The sequence below is a fragment of the Moschus berezovskii genome, chromosome 24 (assembly GCF_049115385.1).
Source record: "Moschus berezovskii isolate FMDL1 chromosome 24, NW_MosBer_1.0, whole genome shotgun sequence".
NCBI classification, from domain to species: domain Eukaryota; kingdom Metazoa; phylum Chordata; class Mammalia; order Artiodactyla; family Moschidae; genus Moschus; species Moschus berezovskii.
In genome coordinates, this window is record NC_142483.1 from 51,330,649 (window position 1) to 51,344,419 (window position 13,771).

The 13,771-nt window shown below is 43.4% G+C and overlaps 1 protein-coding gene across 2 annotated transcripts in view; it reads right to left on the reverse strand.

Moving 5' to 3' along the window:
- STAC (SH3 and cysteine rich domain) overlaps positions 1-13,771 on the reverse strand; it is a 123,585-nt gene that overhangs the window by 52,410 nt on the left and 57,404 nt on the right. The window lies entirely within an intron of this gene.

Consider the following 13,771-nt stretch of genomic DNA (forward strand, 5'->3'; position numbering starts at 1 on the left):
CAGACCAGACAGCTGGATGTGGCCGCTTCAGGAAGACGGGGGTGGAGCTCATTTGTTGTTTCAGAAAGCAGCTAGAAGGAGACAAGGAGAGGATGTTAAAATGGGCTGTGTCGTGTCTCCACTGAGTCCAGGACAGAGGATATAGGTGGCGCAAGAGGTGCTATCTGCTCTGATTGATTAAAGGGAAATAGGTGCTTGGCTTCCAGGCGGGCCTTAAACATTTGGTGCCGGAATGCATTTCACAGCTCAGTGACTGAGCAATCCAATCCTATTAGGAAAGGGGAAGGGAGGTGGGAGACTGGAGGGAGCGCTCCTTTGCAGAGCTGTTGGAGCATTCAGAGTTTCATCCCTAACACGACCCTTCTCTACATAACGAGAAGAATGTGGCGCTTTCTCCTCAGCCTCCTCCTACTGAGAGGGGTTTGGAGGAGATTTGGAAGTAGGGCTGAGGCCACACCCTTGGGAGAGTGTAAAGGTGAGAGATACGGGTGACTGGTGGTCCTGGCAGCCTGTCCGGAAGACATAGCCATAGACACGAGGCCTGCACCCTAAAAGCTTGTCAGCAAAGGGATGTGTGAATACCTCCTATGGATCACGCTGAATGCTGCCCAAGAAGACCAGCTAGAAAGGCACAGGGCCTCCTTCAATAGGAATTAGTATGTCCATATACTGTGACACATGAGGCCATAGGTCTCCCTCTGCATATTGTAGCTGGCAGGCAGGTCTGGTGGCTCAGATGGTAAAGAATCTGCCTGCAATCAGGAGACATGGGTTTGATCCCTGAGTCAGGAAGATTCCCTGGAGGAGGGCATGGCAATCCATTCCAGTATTCTTGCCTGGAGAATCCCATGGACAGAGGAGCCTGGCGGGCTACAGTCCAAAGTGAGGAGAGCTCAAGAGACGTTAAGATCCACCTCCACCTCCTCCTCCTCATCCAAACCACCACCATCCCTTGTCTGGACTAGTTCCGGACTGAACTGTCTTTACCTGTTTTTATGTTCCTCCCTGGTGTGTAGAAAGGCTGGACAAACGCACTGAAATCCCCTCCTCCTGCTTACCTGTCTCTCAGGAGCTTCTCCCTGCCTTTCTGATGTTATACAAAATGCTTCCCGTGGTGGCAAGACTTTGTACGATTTGGTGGGAGCTTTCACCAGGGTACAGCTACATGGCCTTCTTCAAGTTCCTTAAATGCACAAGCTCTTGACTCTCCGGGAGTCTTTACACCTGCTGCCCACACACATGCTGTGTGTGTGGAACGCTGTGCCTGTCCCTCCTCACTGCTCCTCATCCTTAGGGTGGCTTGTCATTTCTTCAGTGAAGGCATCTTAGAAATTCCCCTTTCCCTGTCTAAGTTATATTTTTACCTATTAGTCTTTTCATGGCACTCTGTTGTTACCTTTCACAGTACTTATCAGAATTATTACTTGAGATTTTTTTTTTTCCCATCTGAACTATGAACTCAGTGAGGCTAATGACCGAGTCTGGCCATTTGCCACTGTTACCAGCTGTGGGTTTGGTGCCCAATAAACATGCATTAAAGAAATTAATGAATAAACTCTGTTTTATCATCAGTCACACACGTGCTGAAATCAGTAGTGACTTATTCACATAATTAATTGAAGTGGTTTCACTGATGGTGTAGAAAAGCATTCAAGAGCTGAAAGAGGATTTGGTGAGCATCTATTTCACAGGTGAGAAGAAGCCTGAGGGTCCAAGCAGTAGAGTGATTGCCTCGGGCTCGAGGAAGTCCTGCCTAGTTTCACTCTTTCTGGACTTGATACAAACATTTCCTCCTTTTATTTGATTGTTTCACTGGCAAGAGGATGCACTTGGGGATGTGGTAAGTCGCTTCAGCTGTGTCTGACTCTTTATGACCCCATGGACTATAACCCGCCAGGCTGCTCTGTCCATGGATTTCCCAGGAAAGAATACTGGAGTGGGTTGCCATGCTCTCCTCCAGGGGATCTTCCTGACCCAGGGATGGAACCCATATCTCTTATGTCTCTTGCATTGGCAGGCAGGTTCTTTACCACTAGCGCACTTCAAGATAATGAAATGATAAAATAAGGAACTATGAGAACCTGACATTCAGCCAAGAAAAGCAACAAGAAAACCCTTGGCAGGACAAATCCTAGAAACTCTTCAGGAGGTATTATCTGAAAATCCCATCCTGAAGGCACATTGAACAAAAGAGTATCTGCTATTACAAACACAGAAAGTTGAAGTGACATATAAATGCACCATAAATTACTGGATATGTGTGTTTGTGTAAATACTAGTTGGACAGTCTCTTTTTCACTTTGACAATAAGCACTTAGTTGAAAGACTGCAATGCCTTCAAAAGACTGGACTTTGAAAGCAGTAACTTAATTTTTGTTTTCCAGTTGGAGAATGCTATTTGTGCCCTATGTGAGAATGTAACTAAAAGCTTCAAAGAGGAAAGTTATTTTATTGTGTGCTGGACTCTGAAATAGAGCCATTATATATTAAGGTATATTTTCCTTCAGACTTGAACACTGTAATTTCAGTTTTCCTTGTTTGTTCTAACACACTCCACTGTATTCAGTCATACCACTAGCAATTATTCAGTTTTAGGTGTTCCAATTTCTACCGTGTAATAACAAGAGTGATTGAGGAGGAAAGCTTGTATTCTGTGTCTTAGAGAATAGTTCAAAGGAATAATTTACCTCCCAGCAGTGGCATTCATTTACTGTAGCAAGATACGGAGAAGCTATGATCTAACTTGTTTTATTACCAGCAACCTCCATCACAAAGGCATCACTGAACATGACCCTTATGCCTCAGTAGGGTGGGAAAAGTATGGTATTAAATCTCTCATGCAGCATTTGAATCTCTCATGTAGGCTCTTAAACTAACGTTCTTGGAGCCCCAGCTGTCTTATCGTCAAATGGAAACAGTACTAGCTGCTACCACGGTTGCTAATAGTAACAGCACCATAATATATACAAAGGGGATATCATGGGTTTACATACTTGGAAACATAAAAGTATAAGTGGATTTTGAGTAAGCATGGTGGAAAAGTCATAGGAGTGACTCACTTACTCATACCAAAACTTACTTACTTACTCATACCAAAACTCCATTAAAATTAGCAAGGAAAAAAGATGGTATAGACCACAGATAATAGGATTATTGGAAGGAGTTGCAATGGTATGAGAAAGTTCAACACATGTTTGGAAGGTAGCAACTGGGTACCGTAAGAAGTTTAGCAGAAGAGATGAAGACTGGATTTCTCAATAGCAACTTGGAAACTGGAAGATCATGGAGTTTTAAAAACTGTGGAATTTCAAATATCTGAGAAAAAATAATTTCCAACCTATAATTTTATACCCAGTCAAGTTACCAACAAGTATGAAGGCAGCATAAACACGTATTCAGATTTTCAAGGAATTAAAACCATTTACCTGTCACACACTCTTTCTCAGAATACTAGTGAAGAATATGCCTTAAACAGATGAAGAAATAATCAAGGAAGAGGAAAATATCAGACTCGGTGTGCGATAGAAGACCCACACGGAGGACAGATAAATGATGTGCACACAGGACAACACTAACAGCCCTAAACAGGAGCCGTAGATGAAATGAGGCAGGGGGAATGAAACTTAACGTGCATGGAGCTTTTAAAGATTTGGGTATCTTAATAGATATGACATTTGATAGGCATATAGGGGCATATAAAAAATCAATTACAGGTGTATGAAAAGTCAAGGATATGATAAAGGCAATTTTCAATTTGGGGCAACATAAAACCTGTGTAAGGAAAGAAATGTAATAGTACGATACTTGAATCAGATGTTAGCAACAGGGACTTCCCTTGGGAACCAATGGTTAAGAATCCTCCTGCCAATGCAGGGAACACGGGTTCGATCCCTGGTCCGGGAAGATCCCACATGCCCTGGGCAACTAAATCCATGAGCCACAGCTACCGAGCCCATGCACTCTGAAGCCTGTGCTCTGCAACCAGAGAAGTCACAGTGAGAAGCCTGAGCACTGAAACTAGAGTAGCCTCTGCTCACCCCAAATAGAGAAAAGCCCCTGAGCAACAAAGACTCAGTACAGCCAAAAATAAATAAACAGTTTTTTAAAAGCCTAAAAAAAAGAAGTTAGTAGCAGTCATAAAAATGCATAAAATGACCAGTTAACACCAAATTGTGATACAACTACTTGGGAAGATGAGAGAGCAAGGGAGCAGCAAAGATTATGATATTACCCTTAAGAGGAGGAGAGAGCGAGAAAGACAGGAACAGGCAGGCGTGTTGGAGGGTGAGAGCTGAATCTTCATCCTCTACAGCGGGAAGCCAAGACACATTTGATTTGTCAGCAAGTATCAATAGTACTGGAAGCACAGGATTTAGAGATATTGACATAAAGGCCAGAAGCAACTATTAAAGAAGATGAAAGTGGTTGCCTTTCAGAAGCAAGATGATACAGTTTCCATTGTAGTATTTTCAGTACTATCTTTAAACTAGTCTCCTATATGGTTTTTCCAGTGGTCATGTATGGATGTGAGAGTTGGACTGTGAAGAAAGCTGATTGCCGAAGAATTGATGCTTTTGAACTGTGGTGCTGGAGAAGACTCTTGAGAGTCCCTTGGACTCAAGGAGATCCAGCCAGTCCATTCTAAAGGAGATCAATCCTGGGTGTTCATTGGAAGGACTGATGCTAAAGCTGAAACTCCAATACTTTGGCCACCTCATGCGACGAGTTGACTCACTGGAAAAGACTCTGATTCTGGGAAGGATTGGGGGCGGGAGGAGAAGGGGACGACAGAGAATGAGATGGCTGGATGGCATCACCGACTCGATGGACATGAGTCTGAGTGAACTCCGGGAGTTGGTGATGGACAGGGAGGCCTGGCGTGCTGTGATTCATGGGGTCGTGGAGAGTCGGACACGACTGAGCGACTGAACTGAACTGAACTGATACTATTGTAACAAAGAGCAAAAGTTGAAGATGCTGGAAAATGGGTCAGGTCAGCCCCTTGTAATGAAGTGGTCCTTGGAACATGGAGACATAGAGAAGATATGGGGCCAGCACATCAGTTCTTCCCTGGGATATGAACTTCTAGGATAAATCTAAGATAGCTCTATGAGTTACAGTTGAAAATTGTTAAGAATGTGAGCTATGATATTAAGATGGATTTTGGAATGGATCGATGCAAACAAGTACAACACTGATTGTTGGGCACCAAGCTGTTTTATGAGCCTAGTATCATTTGCCACTATGGATAAGTGAGCTGTCCATAGAAAACCAAGTGCTGAAGCTCCAGTGAATGAAGATGTTTATACAGAGATGTTGGGAGAAAATACTGAAGGGGTTTTCTGAATGCAAGTGACTGAAATAACTACAATGGATGACAGACTTTTTAAAAGAAATGATATCGATTACAGACATCTAAGAAACAATTGGCCAGGCTCATTTTGATAAGATTTTGCCATTGAGGCACTGCTTAACCCTTGGTTGAATTTCATATATTAATAGTATCAGAGTTAAAGATAAAACTGTGCTTGCACTTGAGGTCATTTACCTAGAGAAATAATATGGAGAATGAATAAGAAAAGAAAGATATAAGAAAATAAATGTAATCATAGTCAGTACTTAATTTAGCAGTGAACAATAGTTACAATTGTTATTATAGTTATAGTTATAAAAACACACTGGTTCCAAATAGGAAAAGGAGTACGTCAAGGCTGTATATTGTCACCCTGCTTATTTAACTTTTATCCAGAGTTCATCATGAGGAACGCTGGGCTGGAGGAAGCACAAGCTGGAATCAAGATTGATGGGAGAAATATCAATAATCTCAGATAGGCAGATGACACCATCCTTATGGCAGAAAGTGAAGAGGAACTCAAAAGCCTCTTGATGAAAGTGAAAGAGGAGAGTGAAAAGGTTGGTTTGAAGCTCAACATTCAGAAAACTAAGATCATGGCATCTGGTCCCATCGCTTCATGGAAAATAGATGGGGAAACAGTGGAAACAGTGTCAGACTTTATTTTTTTGGGCTCCAAAATCACTGCAGATGCTGATTGCAGCCATGAAATTAAAAGACGCTTACTCCTTGGAAGGAAGGTTATGACCAACCTGGATAGTGTATTAAAAAGCAGAGACATTACTTTGCCAACAAAGGTCCATCTAGTTAAAGGCTATGGTTTTTCCCGTGGTCATGTATGGATGTGAGAGTTGGACTGTGAAGAAAGCTGATTGCCGCAGAATTGATGCTTTTGAACTGTGGTGCTGGAGAAGACTCTTGAGAGTCCCTTGGTCTGCAAGGATATCCAGCCAGTCCATTCTAAAGGAGATCAATCCTGGGTGTTCATTGGAAGGACTGATGCTAAAGCTGAAACTCCAATACTTTGGCCACCTCATGCGATGAGTTGACTCACTGGAAAAGAGTCTGATGCTGGAAGGGATTGGGGGTGGGAGGAGAAGGGGACGACAGAGAATGAGATGGCTGGATGGCATCACTGACTCGATGGACATGAGTTTGAGTGAACTCCGGGAGTTGGTGATGGACAGGGAGGCCTGGCGTGCTGTGATTCATGGGGTTGCAAAGAGTTGGACAGGACTGAGCGACTGAACTGAACTGAACTGAATAGTTATAATTGTTACTGATAATTAGTTTGCTTCCAGACTGTACAATGATAGAATCACTTGTACAATTTATTTGAAAAAATTAATATAAATTAGATAGTAGGAAAGATACTTCATGGGACTTCCCTAGTGGTCCAGTGGTTAAGAATTTATCTTGCAGTGCAGGGGATGTGGGTTTGATCCCTGGTCAGGAAACTTAGACCCCTCATGTTGCAGAGCACCTCAGCCTGTTTGCGGCAGCTACTGAGCCCGAGTGCCATAATTAGAGAGTGTGCATCGTAACAAAAGACCTGATGCAGCCAAAGTAAATAAAAATAAATAGATATTAAAAACAGAAAGATCCTGTGATTTGCGAAAAAAAGCTTAGAATATAGAAATATATATTCTATGAGTATCTAGAAAAAGACACATAAATATTTTTTGGATTACATACATTATATATAAAAGATTCAAAGGTAAATATAGATGAGATAGTTCAGAGATGTTCCAGGCCCCTGTTCTTATCGGTTTAGCTGCTGGACTCCTCTCAGCCTCAGGCAGGACAGGCCAGGGGTAGGAGAGGAGAACGCAAGAGAGCAGGAGACTGCCAGCATCAAATTTTCAGTCTCCAAGGACCAGAAGCCTGGATCACAGAACGGCCTCTGAGCCAGAGACATGAGAGCAAAAGCCGTGGGCGAGTCTTCAGTGCCTGGGCAGACCAGAGGCATTTAAGGGCTAGGGACTAGGCAAACAGTAGCAAAGATGACAGAGTTAGTATTTTCAAAGTAAAGGTGGTAACCACACCTCTGCTGGGTGATAAAAGCCGGTAATACAATGCAGCCAGCGTTATTCACAGGCCGTTTGCCTTTGAATAAACACCAACACAAGAAATGAAACAGAATTCCTTAGGATCCCCTCTGTGAAACAGAATTCCTTAGGATCCCCTCCGTGATGGGACCCCTGCCGACTCTCTTTGCTTGATCTCCTCCTCAGTTTTACCAGATCATTTGAGGCTCCTGGCAAGCGTGGCTGGATCACGGCACTCAAGGGTTGCTCACGTGCCTCCTCTGCCTTTCTTGTTCAATTGCTAAACAGCGTCTTGTTTTCTTGAAGCCCTTTTACGGGTTTTTCACAGCCTCCTGCACACATATTCTCCCTGCTTCCACTGTCTCAGGACCCACACTCTCCTCTGTGCCCTCATCATTGCCAGGACCTTTCACAAGGGGCCCTTGATAAGGAGTAGCCGCCTCTAGAACCCCTGTGGCCAGGAGAGGGCTTGGTACAAAGAAGATTACTGCCCACAAGGAATGAGCAGCCTTTTCAGACCTGGGCCAGAGACGCACCCAGGCTGAGAAAATGCGGAGGCTCCAGAGATCATGTTATGGAACGAGTGAGGTTCCTTCTGTGGCCCCTGGTCCCTGGGGGTTTGTGTAACTGTTGGGGTCTGGTTGCCTGCAGATCTTTACTGTCTGGGCTTCACCTGGCTGGCTTGCTTTTCATGCCAATATTCCAATGTGACTGCATCCTGGTTTGCTGGGACCTAGAACTCTTCAAGCTTCTGGACCCTACAATCCAGGCCAGATATTTTTTCATCTGCTGCTTGCCTGACCTAGGAAGTGGGCTGAAAGTCAATTCTGGGAAATCATCCCTTCCATCTCTACCACTGGCTCTTCAAACCCTCCTCAAAGCAGTTGCTGACAACTACCTGGACCTGTCCTCGTAGTGTGGTGTACTTGAAAGAGTTGGAGCTTTGGCATTACGGCAATATAGCTTAAACTTCCCCCAAACTTTGGGTATCACTCAATAGTTAGAAAGTTTTCTGATAAGGGGGGAAAAGTGGGAAATTTTTCCCATCACAGTTGAACTCTAGTCATGAGACCTTGATTAAAAATATCCCATGCTCTCTCTCCCCTACCATGAGTTCAACTGAACAAGATGGTTTCCAAGTTTTCCGGGAAATTCTCAAATATAGTCATTCACCAGTGACTTGAAATACCATTAAGCAAGCAGGAAAGATCATTAAAAATATGAAGACCCCTGGGCCACCTTTCCCTGAAGACTATATTCCCCACTCACTGACACATTACATCTTTTCCAACTCCTTCCTAGCTTAAAAAAATCAATGGCATTCGTTGTTTATAAATGCCTCTGTTGATCTTTCCTATTTCGGTTCCTGACTGCTAGTGGAAAAACTCTCCCCACTTCTCCCAGCCCTCACCCGCACTGAGCTTCAAAAATAGCAGCGGGAGTTGGGTCGGTTCAGGGCTTTTTGTTTCGAGTCCGTAGCCTTTGCCCTCTGGGTCATCGGTTCATGGCCTAACACCATGGCCAGCAAACTTTCCTTCTGTTACATGTGTGTGGCTTGAAGTTTTGAGGCCCGTCTTCCTGAATGATCACTTTCTGATGACTGTCTGGAATACCCCTGACCTTGGTATTAATGATCTCTGCTGCTGTCTTCTCTGAGGTCTGCAGTTTTCACAGTCTCGTTGGCTTTCTTCAGAATTGTTCTTTACAGCTCAAGAATATGTATTTATCCTCAGTTTTCCCAAGAATGGATTGGCTAATCTCTGCTATACCCCTTTTCTCTACCCCCAAGCTGCCTGCTATGGGCTCAACTGTTCACACAGATATATCTAACTGTAGTGAATAATTTTTGAGTTTTATACTCCACAAAGAACACTCACTTGTATCAATTTATTTATCAGTAAATTCCATGAAGTAGGTATTGCTATTTTTAATCTCATTTGTCAGATGTTGGGATTAAAAAATCCTCAACACTGCTAACTGAGAAATGCAAACCAAAACTACAATGAGGGTACTTTCTTCATGGTCCAATGGTTAAAACTCTGCACTCTCAATACAGGGGGCCCAGATTCAATCCTTGGTCAGGGAACTGGATCCCCAAAGCTACAACTAAGAGTTCTCATGCTGTAACTAAAAGATCCCAGTATGCCACAATAAGACTAAATAAATATTAAAGAAGCCACAATGAGGTATCATCTCACACTGGCCAGAGTGGCTATCACAATAAAGTCTACAAATAATAAATGCTGGAGATGACGTGCAGAAAAAGGAACCCTCCTACACTGGTCATCACCAGTAAATGTAAATGTAAATTGGTAAAGTCACTGTGGAGAACAGAATGGAGGTTCCTTTAAAAACTAAAAATAGAGCTACCATATGATTGAGTGATCCCACTCCTGGCCACATGTCCAGAGAAAAACAATTCAAAAAGACACATACACGCCAGTATTCATTGCAGCACTATTTACAATAGCCAGGATATGGAAGCAACCTAAGTGTCCATCGAGATAAATGGATAAAGAAGATGTGGTACATACAGACAATAGAATATTACTCAGCCACAATGAAGAGTGAAACTGTGCCATTTGCAGCAACATGGATAGACCTAGAGATGATCGTACTAAGTGAAGAAAAGGCAGACAGAGAAAGACAAATACCGTACAATATGACTTATATGTGAAATCAAAAGACTGATACAAATGAACTTGTTTACAAAACAGAAATAGACTCAAAAACATAGAAAATAAATTTATAGTTACCAAAGAGGAGCCACAGCAGGGATAAACTAGGAGTTTGGGATTAAAATATACACCCACCACTATATATAAAATAGATAAACAAGGATCTACTGCATAACACAAGGAACTATACTCAATATCTTATAATAATCTATAATAGAATAGAATGTAAAAAGAGAAAATATATTTATGTATATGACTAAATCACCTTGCTGTATGCCTGAAACTAACATAAGACTGTAAATCAACTGTATTTCAATAAAAATTTTTAAAAAGACACTGGGATGGAGGGAAGGTAAATTAATTGTCCAAGGTCACTTGATCTACCAAACGCAGAGCGGAATGCAAATACCCATCCTGACCTCTCTGCACCGTTGTGCCTCTCTGCTGGATCTGTCTTGAAGCTCTGTTTTGAATCTGCTTCCAATGATCCACTTACAGGTGTTCACTAGTGCCAGCGATGATGACTGTCAGGGCAAAGTTTCACTTCTACAAATCTGATGGCACAGAGCCCTTATTTCTTCGCCTCTGTCAGCTACTGGAGGTTTTAGAATAAGAATCAAGCTAAGGAGCTTGAGTACAAGTCTTTGGGCAACCAGGTAGGGCAAGCATTCCTAAGAAAAGTAGGAATTCGAAGGCAGTTTGTTTTCAGAAGAGAATGGCAACAGTGTAAAGGGGATGAGGTGGTAGAAATGGATAAGAGAACATAGTTTAGGAAGTTCTTGAAACAGTTCAGGTGAGGTGTGCTGAAGCCTGGACCAGGGCAGGAACAGCGGGAACAGAGGAAGGAGCTGGTGGCGGAAAAGTCACAGAAGGAGAACTGACGGAGTGTTCTGCGCATGGGTTGTGTTTCTAGAGAGAGAGGGGTTGGGAGGAATCAAAGTTGGCCTTGAGGTCCTGGGTGCTATGAGCCCCAGCAGAAGAGGCCAGCAGCAGCAGGTTTTACGGGGGCAGGCGATGCTGTGGGAAGATGCAGGCGTTTCCGCATCCACATGGCATCTGGGCAGCAGAGTTCTGGTAGCTGAAGTGAAAGACCGGAGCCTGGGAGGGAGGCTGGCCAGCAGCAACACATGCCTCCAGGACGGCAGGACAGGAAAGCAGGGATCCCTGGATCTCACTGTTTGTTAACTGGGCACCACTGTTTGGGGCACTGTCTCACGGAATCTCTATGCCACATCTATCAGAGAGGTATTTCTATTTCTATTTTTAAAATGAGAAAATGGATGCTCAGAAAATGTTCCGTGAAAACGCCTTCCCAAAGAGGGCTGTCAGGGTGATCTCACCCAAAGGTATTGAGTCCTTCTGGGTCAAACTCAGGCTGGTTTACTGTCTCTGGTTCCAGTCAGTCATTCTTGTCACTTATCTTTATGGCCTTGGATATTAGATTGTAAGGGATCAGAATGAAACAGATGTCAACTCTTGAAACCATGTTCCTGCCATGTTAATGGAAACACGCATTTCCCTGACTGGAGGTGAAGTGTGTGAGTGGTGTGCACACACGCACACAGGAATATACGTGTGCACTCCTGTGCTTGCCTGTTGTCACACTGTAGGGGCAAGGAGTACAGGGTTTTCTTTCCAGGTAAGCTTAGCACATGATAGAATAATCTATACTTTGTATTTTCCAGTTCAGCAACCAGTGTCTGCATCACAGTGTGTAAGAAAAGTGTAAGAAAGTGCTAGTCACTCAGTTGTGTCTGACTCTTTTTGACCCATGGACTGTAGCCCGCCAGGCTCCTCTGTCCATGGAATTCTCCAGGTAAGATTGCTGGAGTGGGTTGCCATTCCCTTCTCTAGGGAATCTTTCCAACCCAGGGATTGAACCTGGGTCTCCTGCATGGCAGGCAGATTCTTTACTGTCTGAACCACCAGGGAAGCCAGTGCATAGGTGTCTCTCTCTCACACACAAACACACACACACACACACCCCTGCCAGATGCTTTGAGCCCCAGACACACACAAAGCGCTGTCCTATTTTCTTTCACTGCTGGCCCAGTTCTGTCATTTATGTGATATCCCTGTGGCTGTGCAAGCAAAGGGACCTTTCTAAAGTAGGTCAGTGGAGCATTCCGTGTCCTACACACATCTTCCAACAGGTCTCTGCCCCACGTCTGTAACAGGAGATGGCCTGTCCCCGGAGATCCCTAGCTTCCAAACACAGAATTAATCATGGGTCCTTTCTACATTTGTCTGTCATGGTTTGGTCTTAACTTCAAGTAGGAAAGCATAAATCAGCAACATTACAGTCAGGAAAACGTTTTGCAGCTGCAAGTTTAGAAAATGCTTAAAGTGTATCCAGAATGTACTGTCTACTTCCTGTCTCCTCAACTCCACCTTGACTAATTTCTCTCCTTTCCTTCTGCCCCAGGCAGCTTTTTAATTTCTTAGCAGGTGGGACAAGGAGAAAATAAATGAAGCACAGAAGGTCTCAGGAGAACATGGAAGTATATATATTCAGAATCTATTGGTTATGATATTACTAAGTAGCATCTAGCTGGCGACCTGGACCTGAAGGGAATAACTAAAAATATAATAAAAGACCACCTTGAATTAGCATCCTCCCCCCATCTGGCCGGTTATTTATGCAGTGGAAACACTCTCCTGTGTTGTCATTTCTCTCCACTAAGGTATGATCTTGAAGGGCTCCTGAAGTGCAGATCTCTTCTTTAGGGCACAACAAAATTATTTCTCTGAAAATCACCTCAATGTTGTGATTCTAGAAATCACCAAAACACTTGCAAACATCATGATGGATGATTTAAGAGGGACAGTCTCTTTCCTCTGACTACTTTTTTTTTTTCCACATTTTCCTCCCAAATTTGACCATTTAAGACTTTGGTCAATTACTAGCAAAATGAACAGTTCACAGGAATGAAGTCTTGCATTTTCTTTCTTACACTGAGGATATAGCAGCAGTGCCTGGCAACTTAGGGAATTTTTATGCATATAAAGATTCATCACCACATGGTCCCTTTTTTTAACAATCATGAGATGTTTAAGGACAGCGTGGGAGGCAGTGTCCATGCCATCCTAATGTCACAACATGTGTACCTTTAGAAAAACAATTTTGGACACAGATGTGGAAGTATGGCCAACAGCACTGAGATGAACCAAACTCTGACAGTTTATTTGGGTCCTGACTTCCCCAACTGGTCCCCTCAACAGGATTCAGATGTTCTCCCATCAGTGATGTGGCTTTAGGACATCCCAGTCTGATGCCCCTGGATGGGAGTGAGAGGGTGGGATGGCCCTGTAAGGCAGGCATCATGAGGCTTATTAAACCCACCCTGCCCAGTGGACACTGCAGGATCTGCACAGAAAGAGCCCAGTAGGTCTTCACTGGAAGAGTCAAGGGCTCCTCCTCACTTCTTCCAGTTTCTACATAATTCCAGTCCCGACTTTGGTACCTCTCAGTCTCCTCACTTGAACTTACGAAGGTGTCAGACATCAGCACTGGGCTGGTACACAGTGGGTGCTCAATGTTTGATGGATCTATAGCTATTGAGATTATCCACAGTTCTACCTTTTTAGTGGTGAACACTTTTGTGTGCGATAAAAATAATCATAATCATAATTCTGATGATAATAGTTTTCAGTGGCTGATCATCCCTTTATCTCTTCATTCACTGGACAAA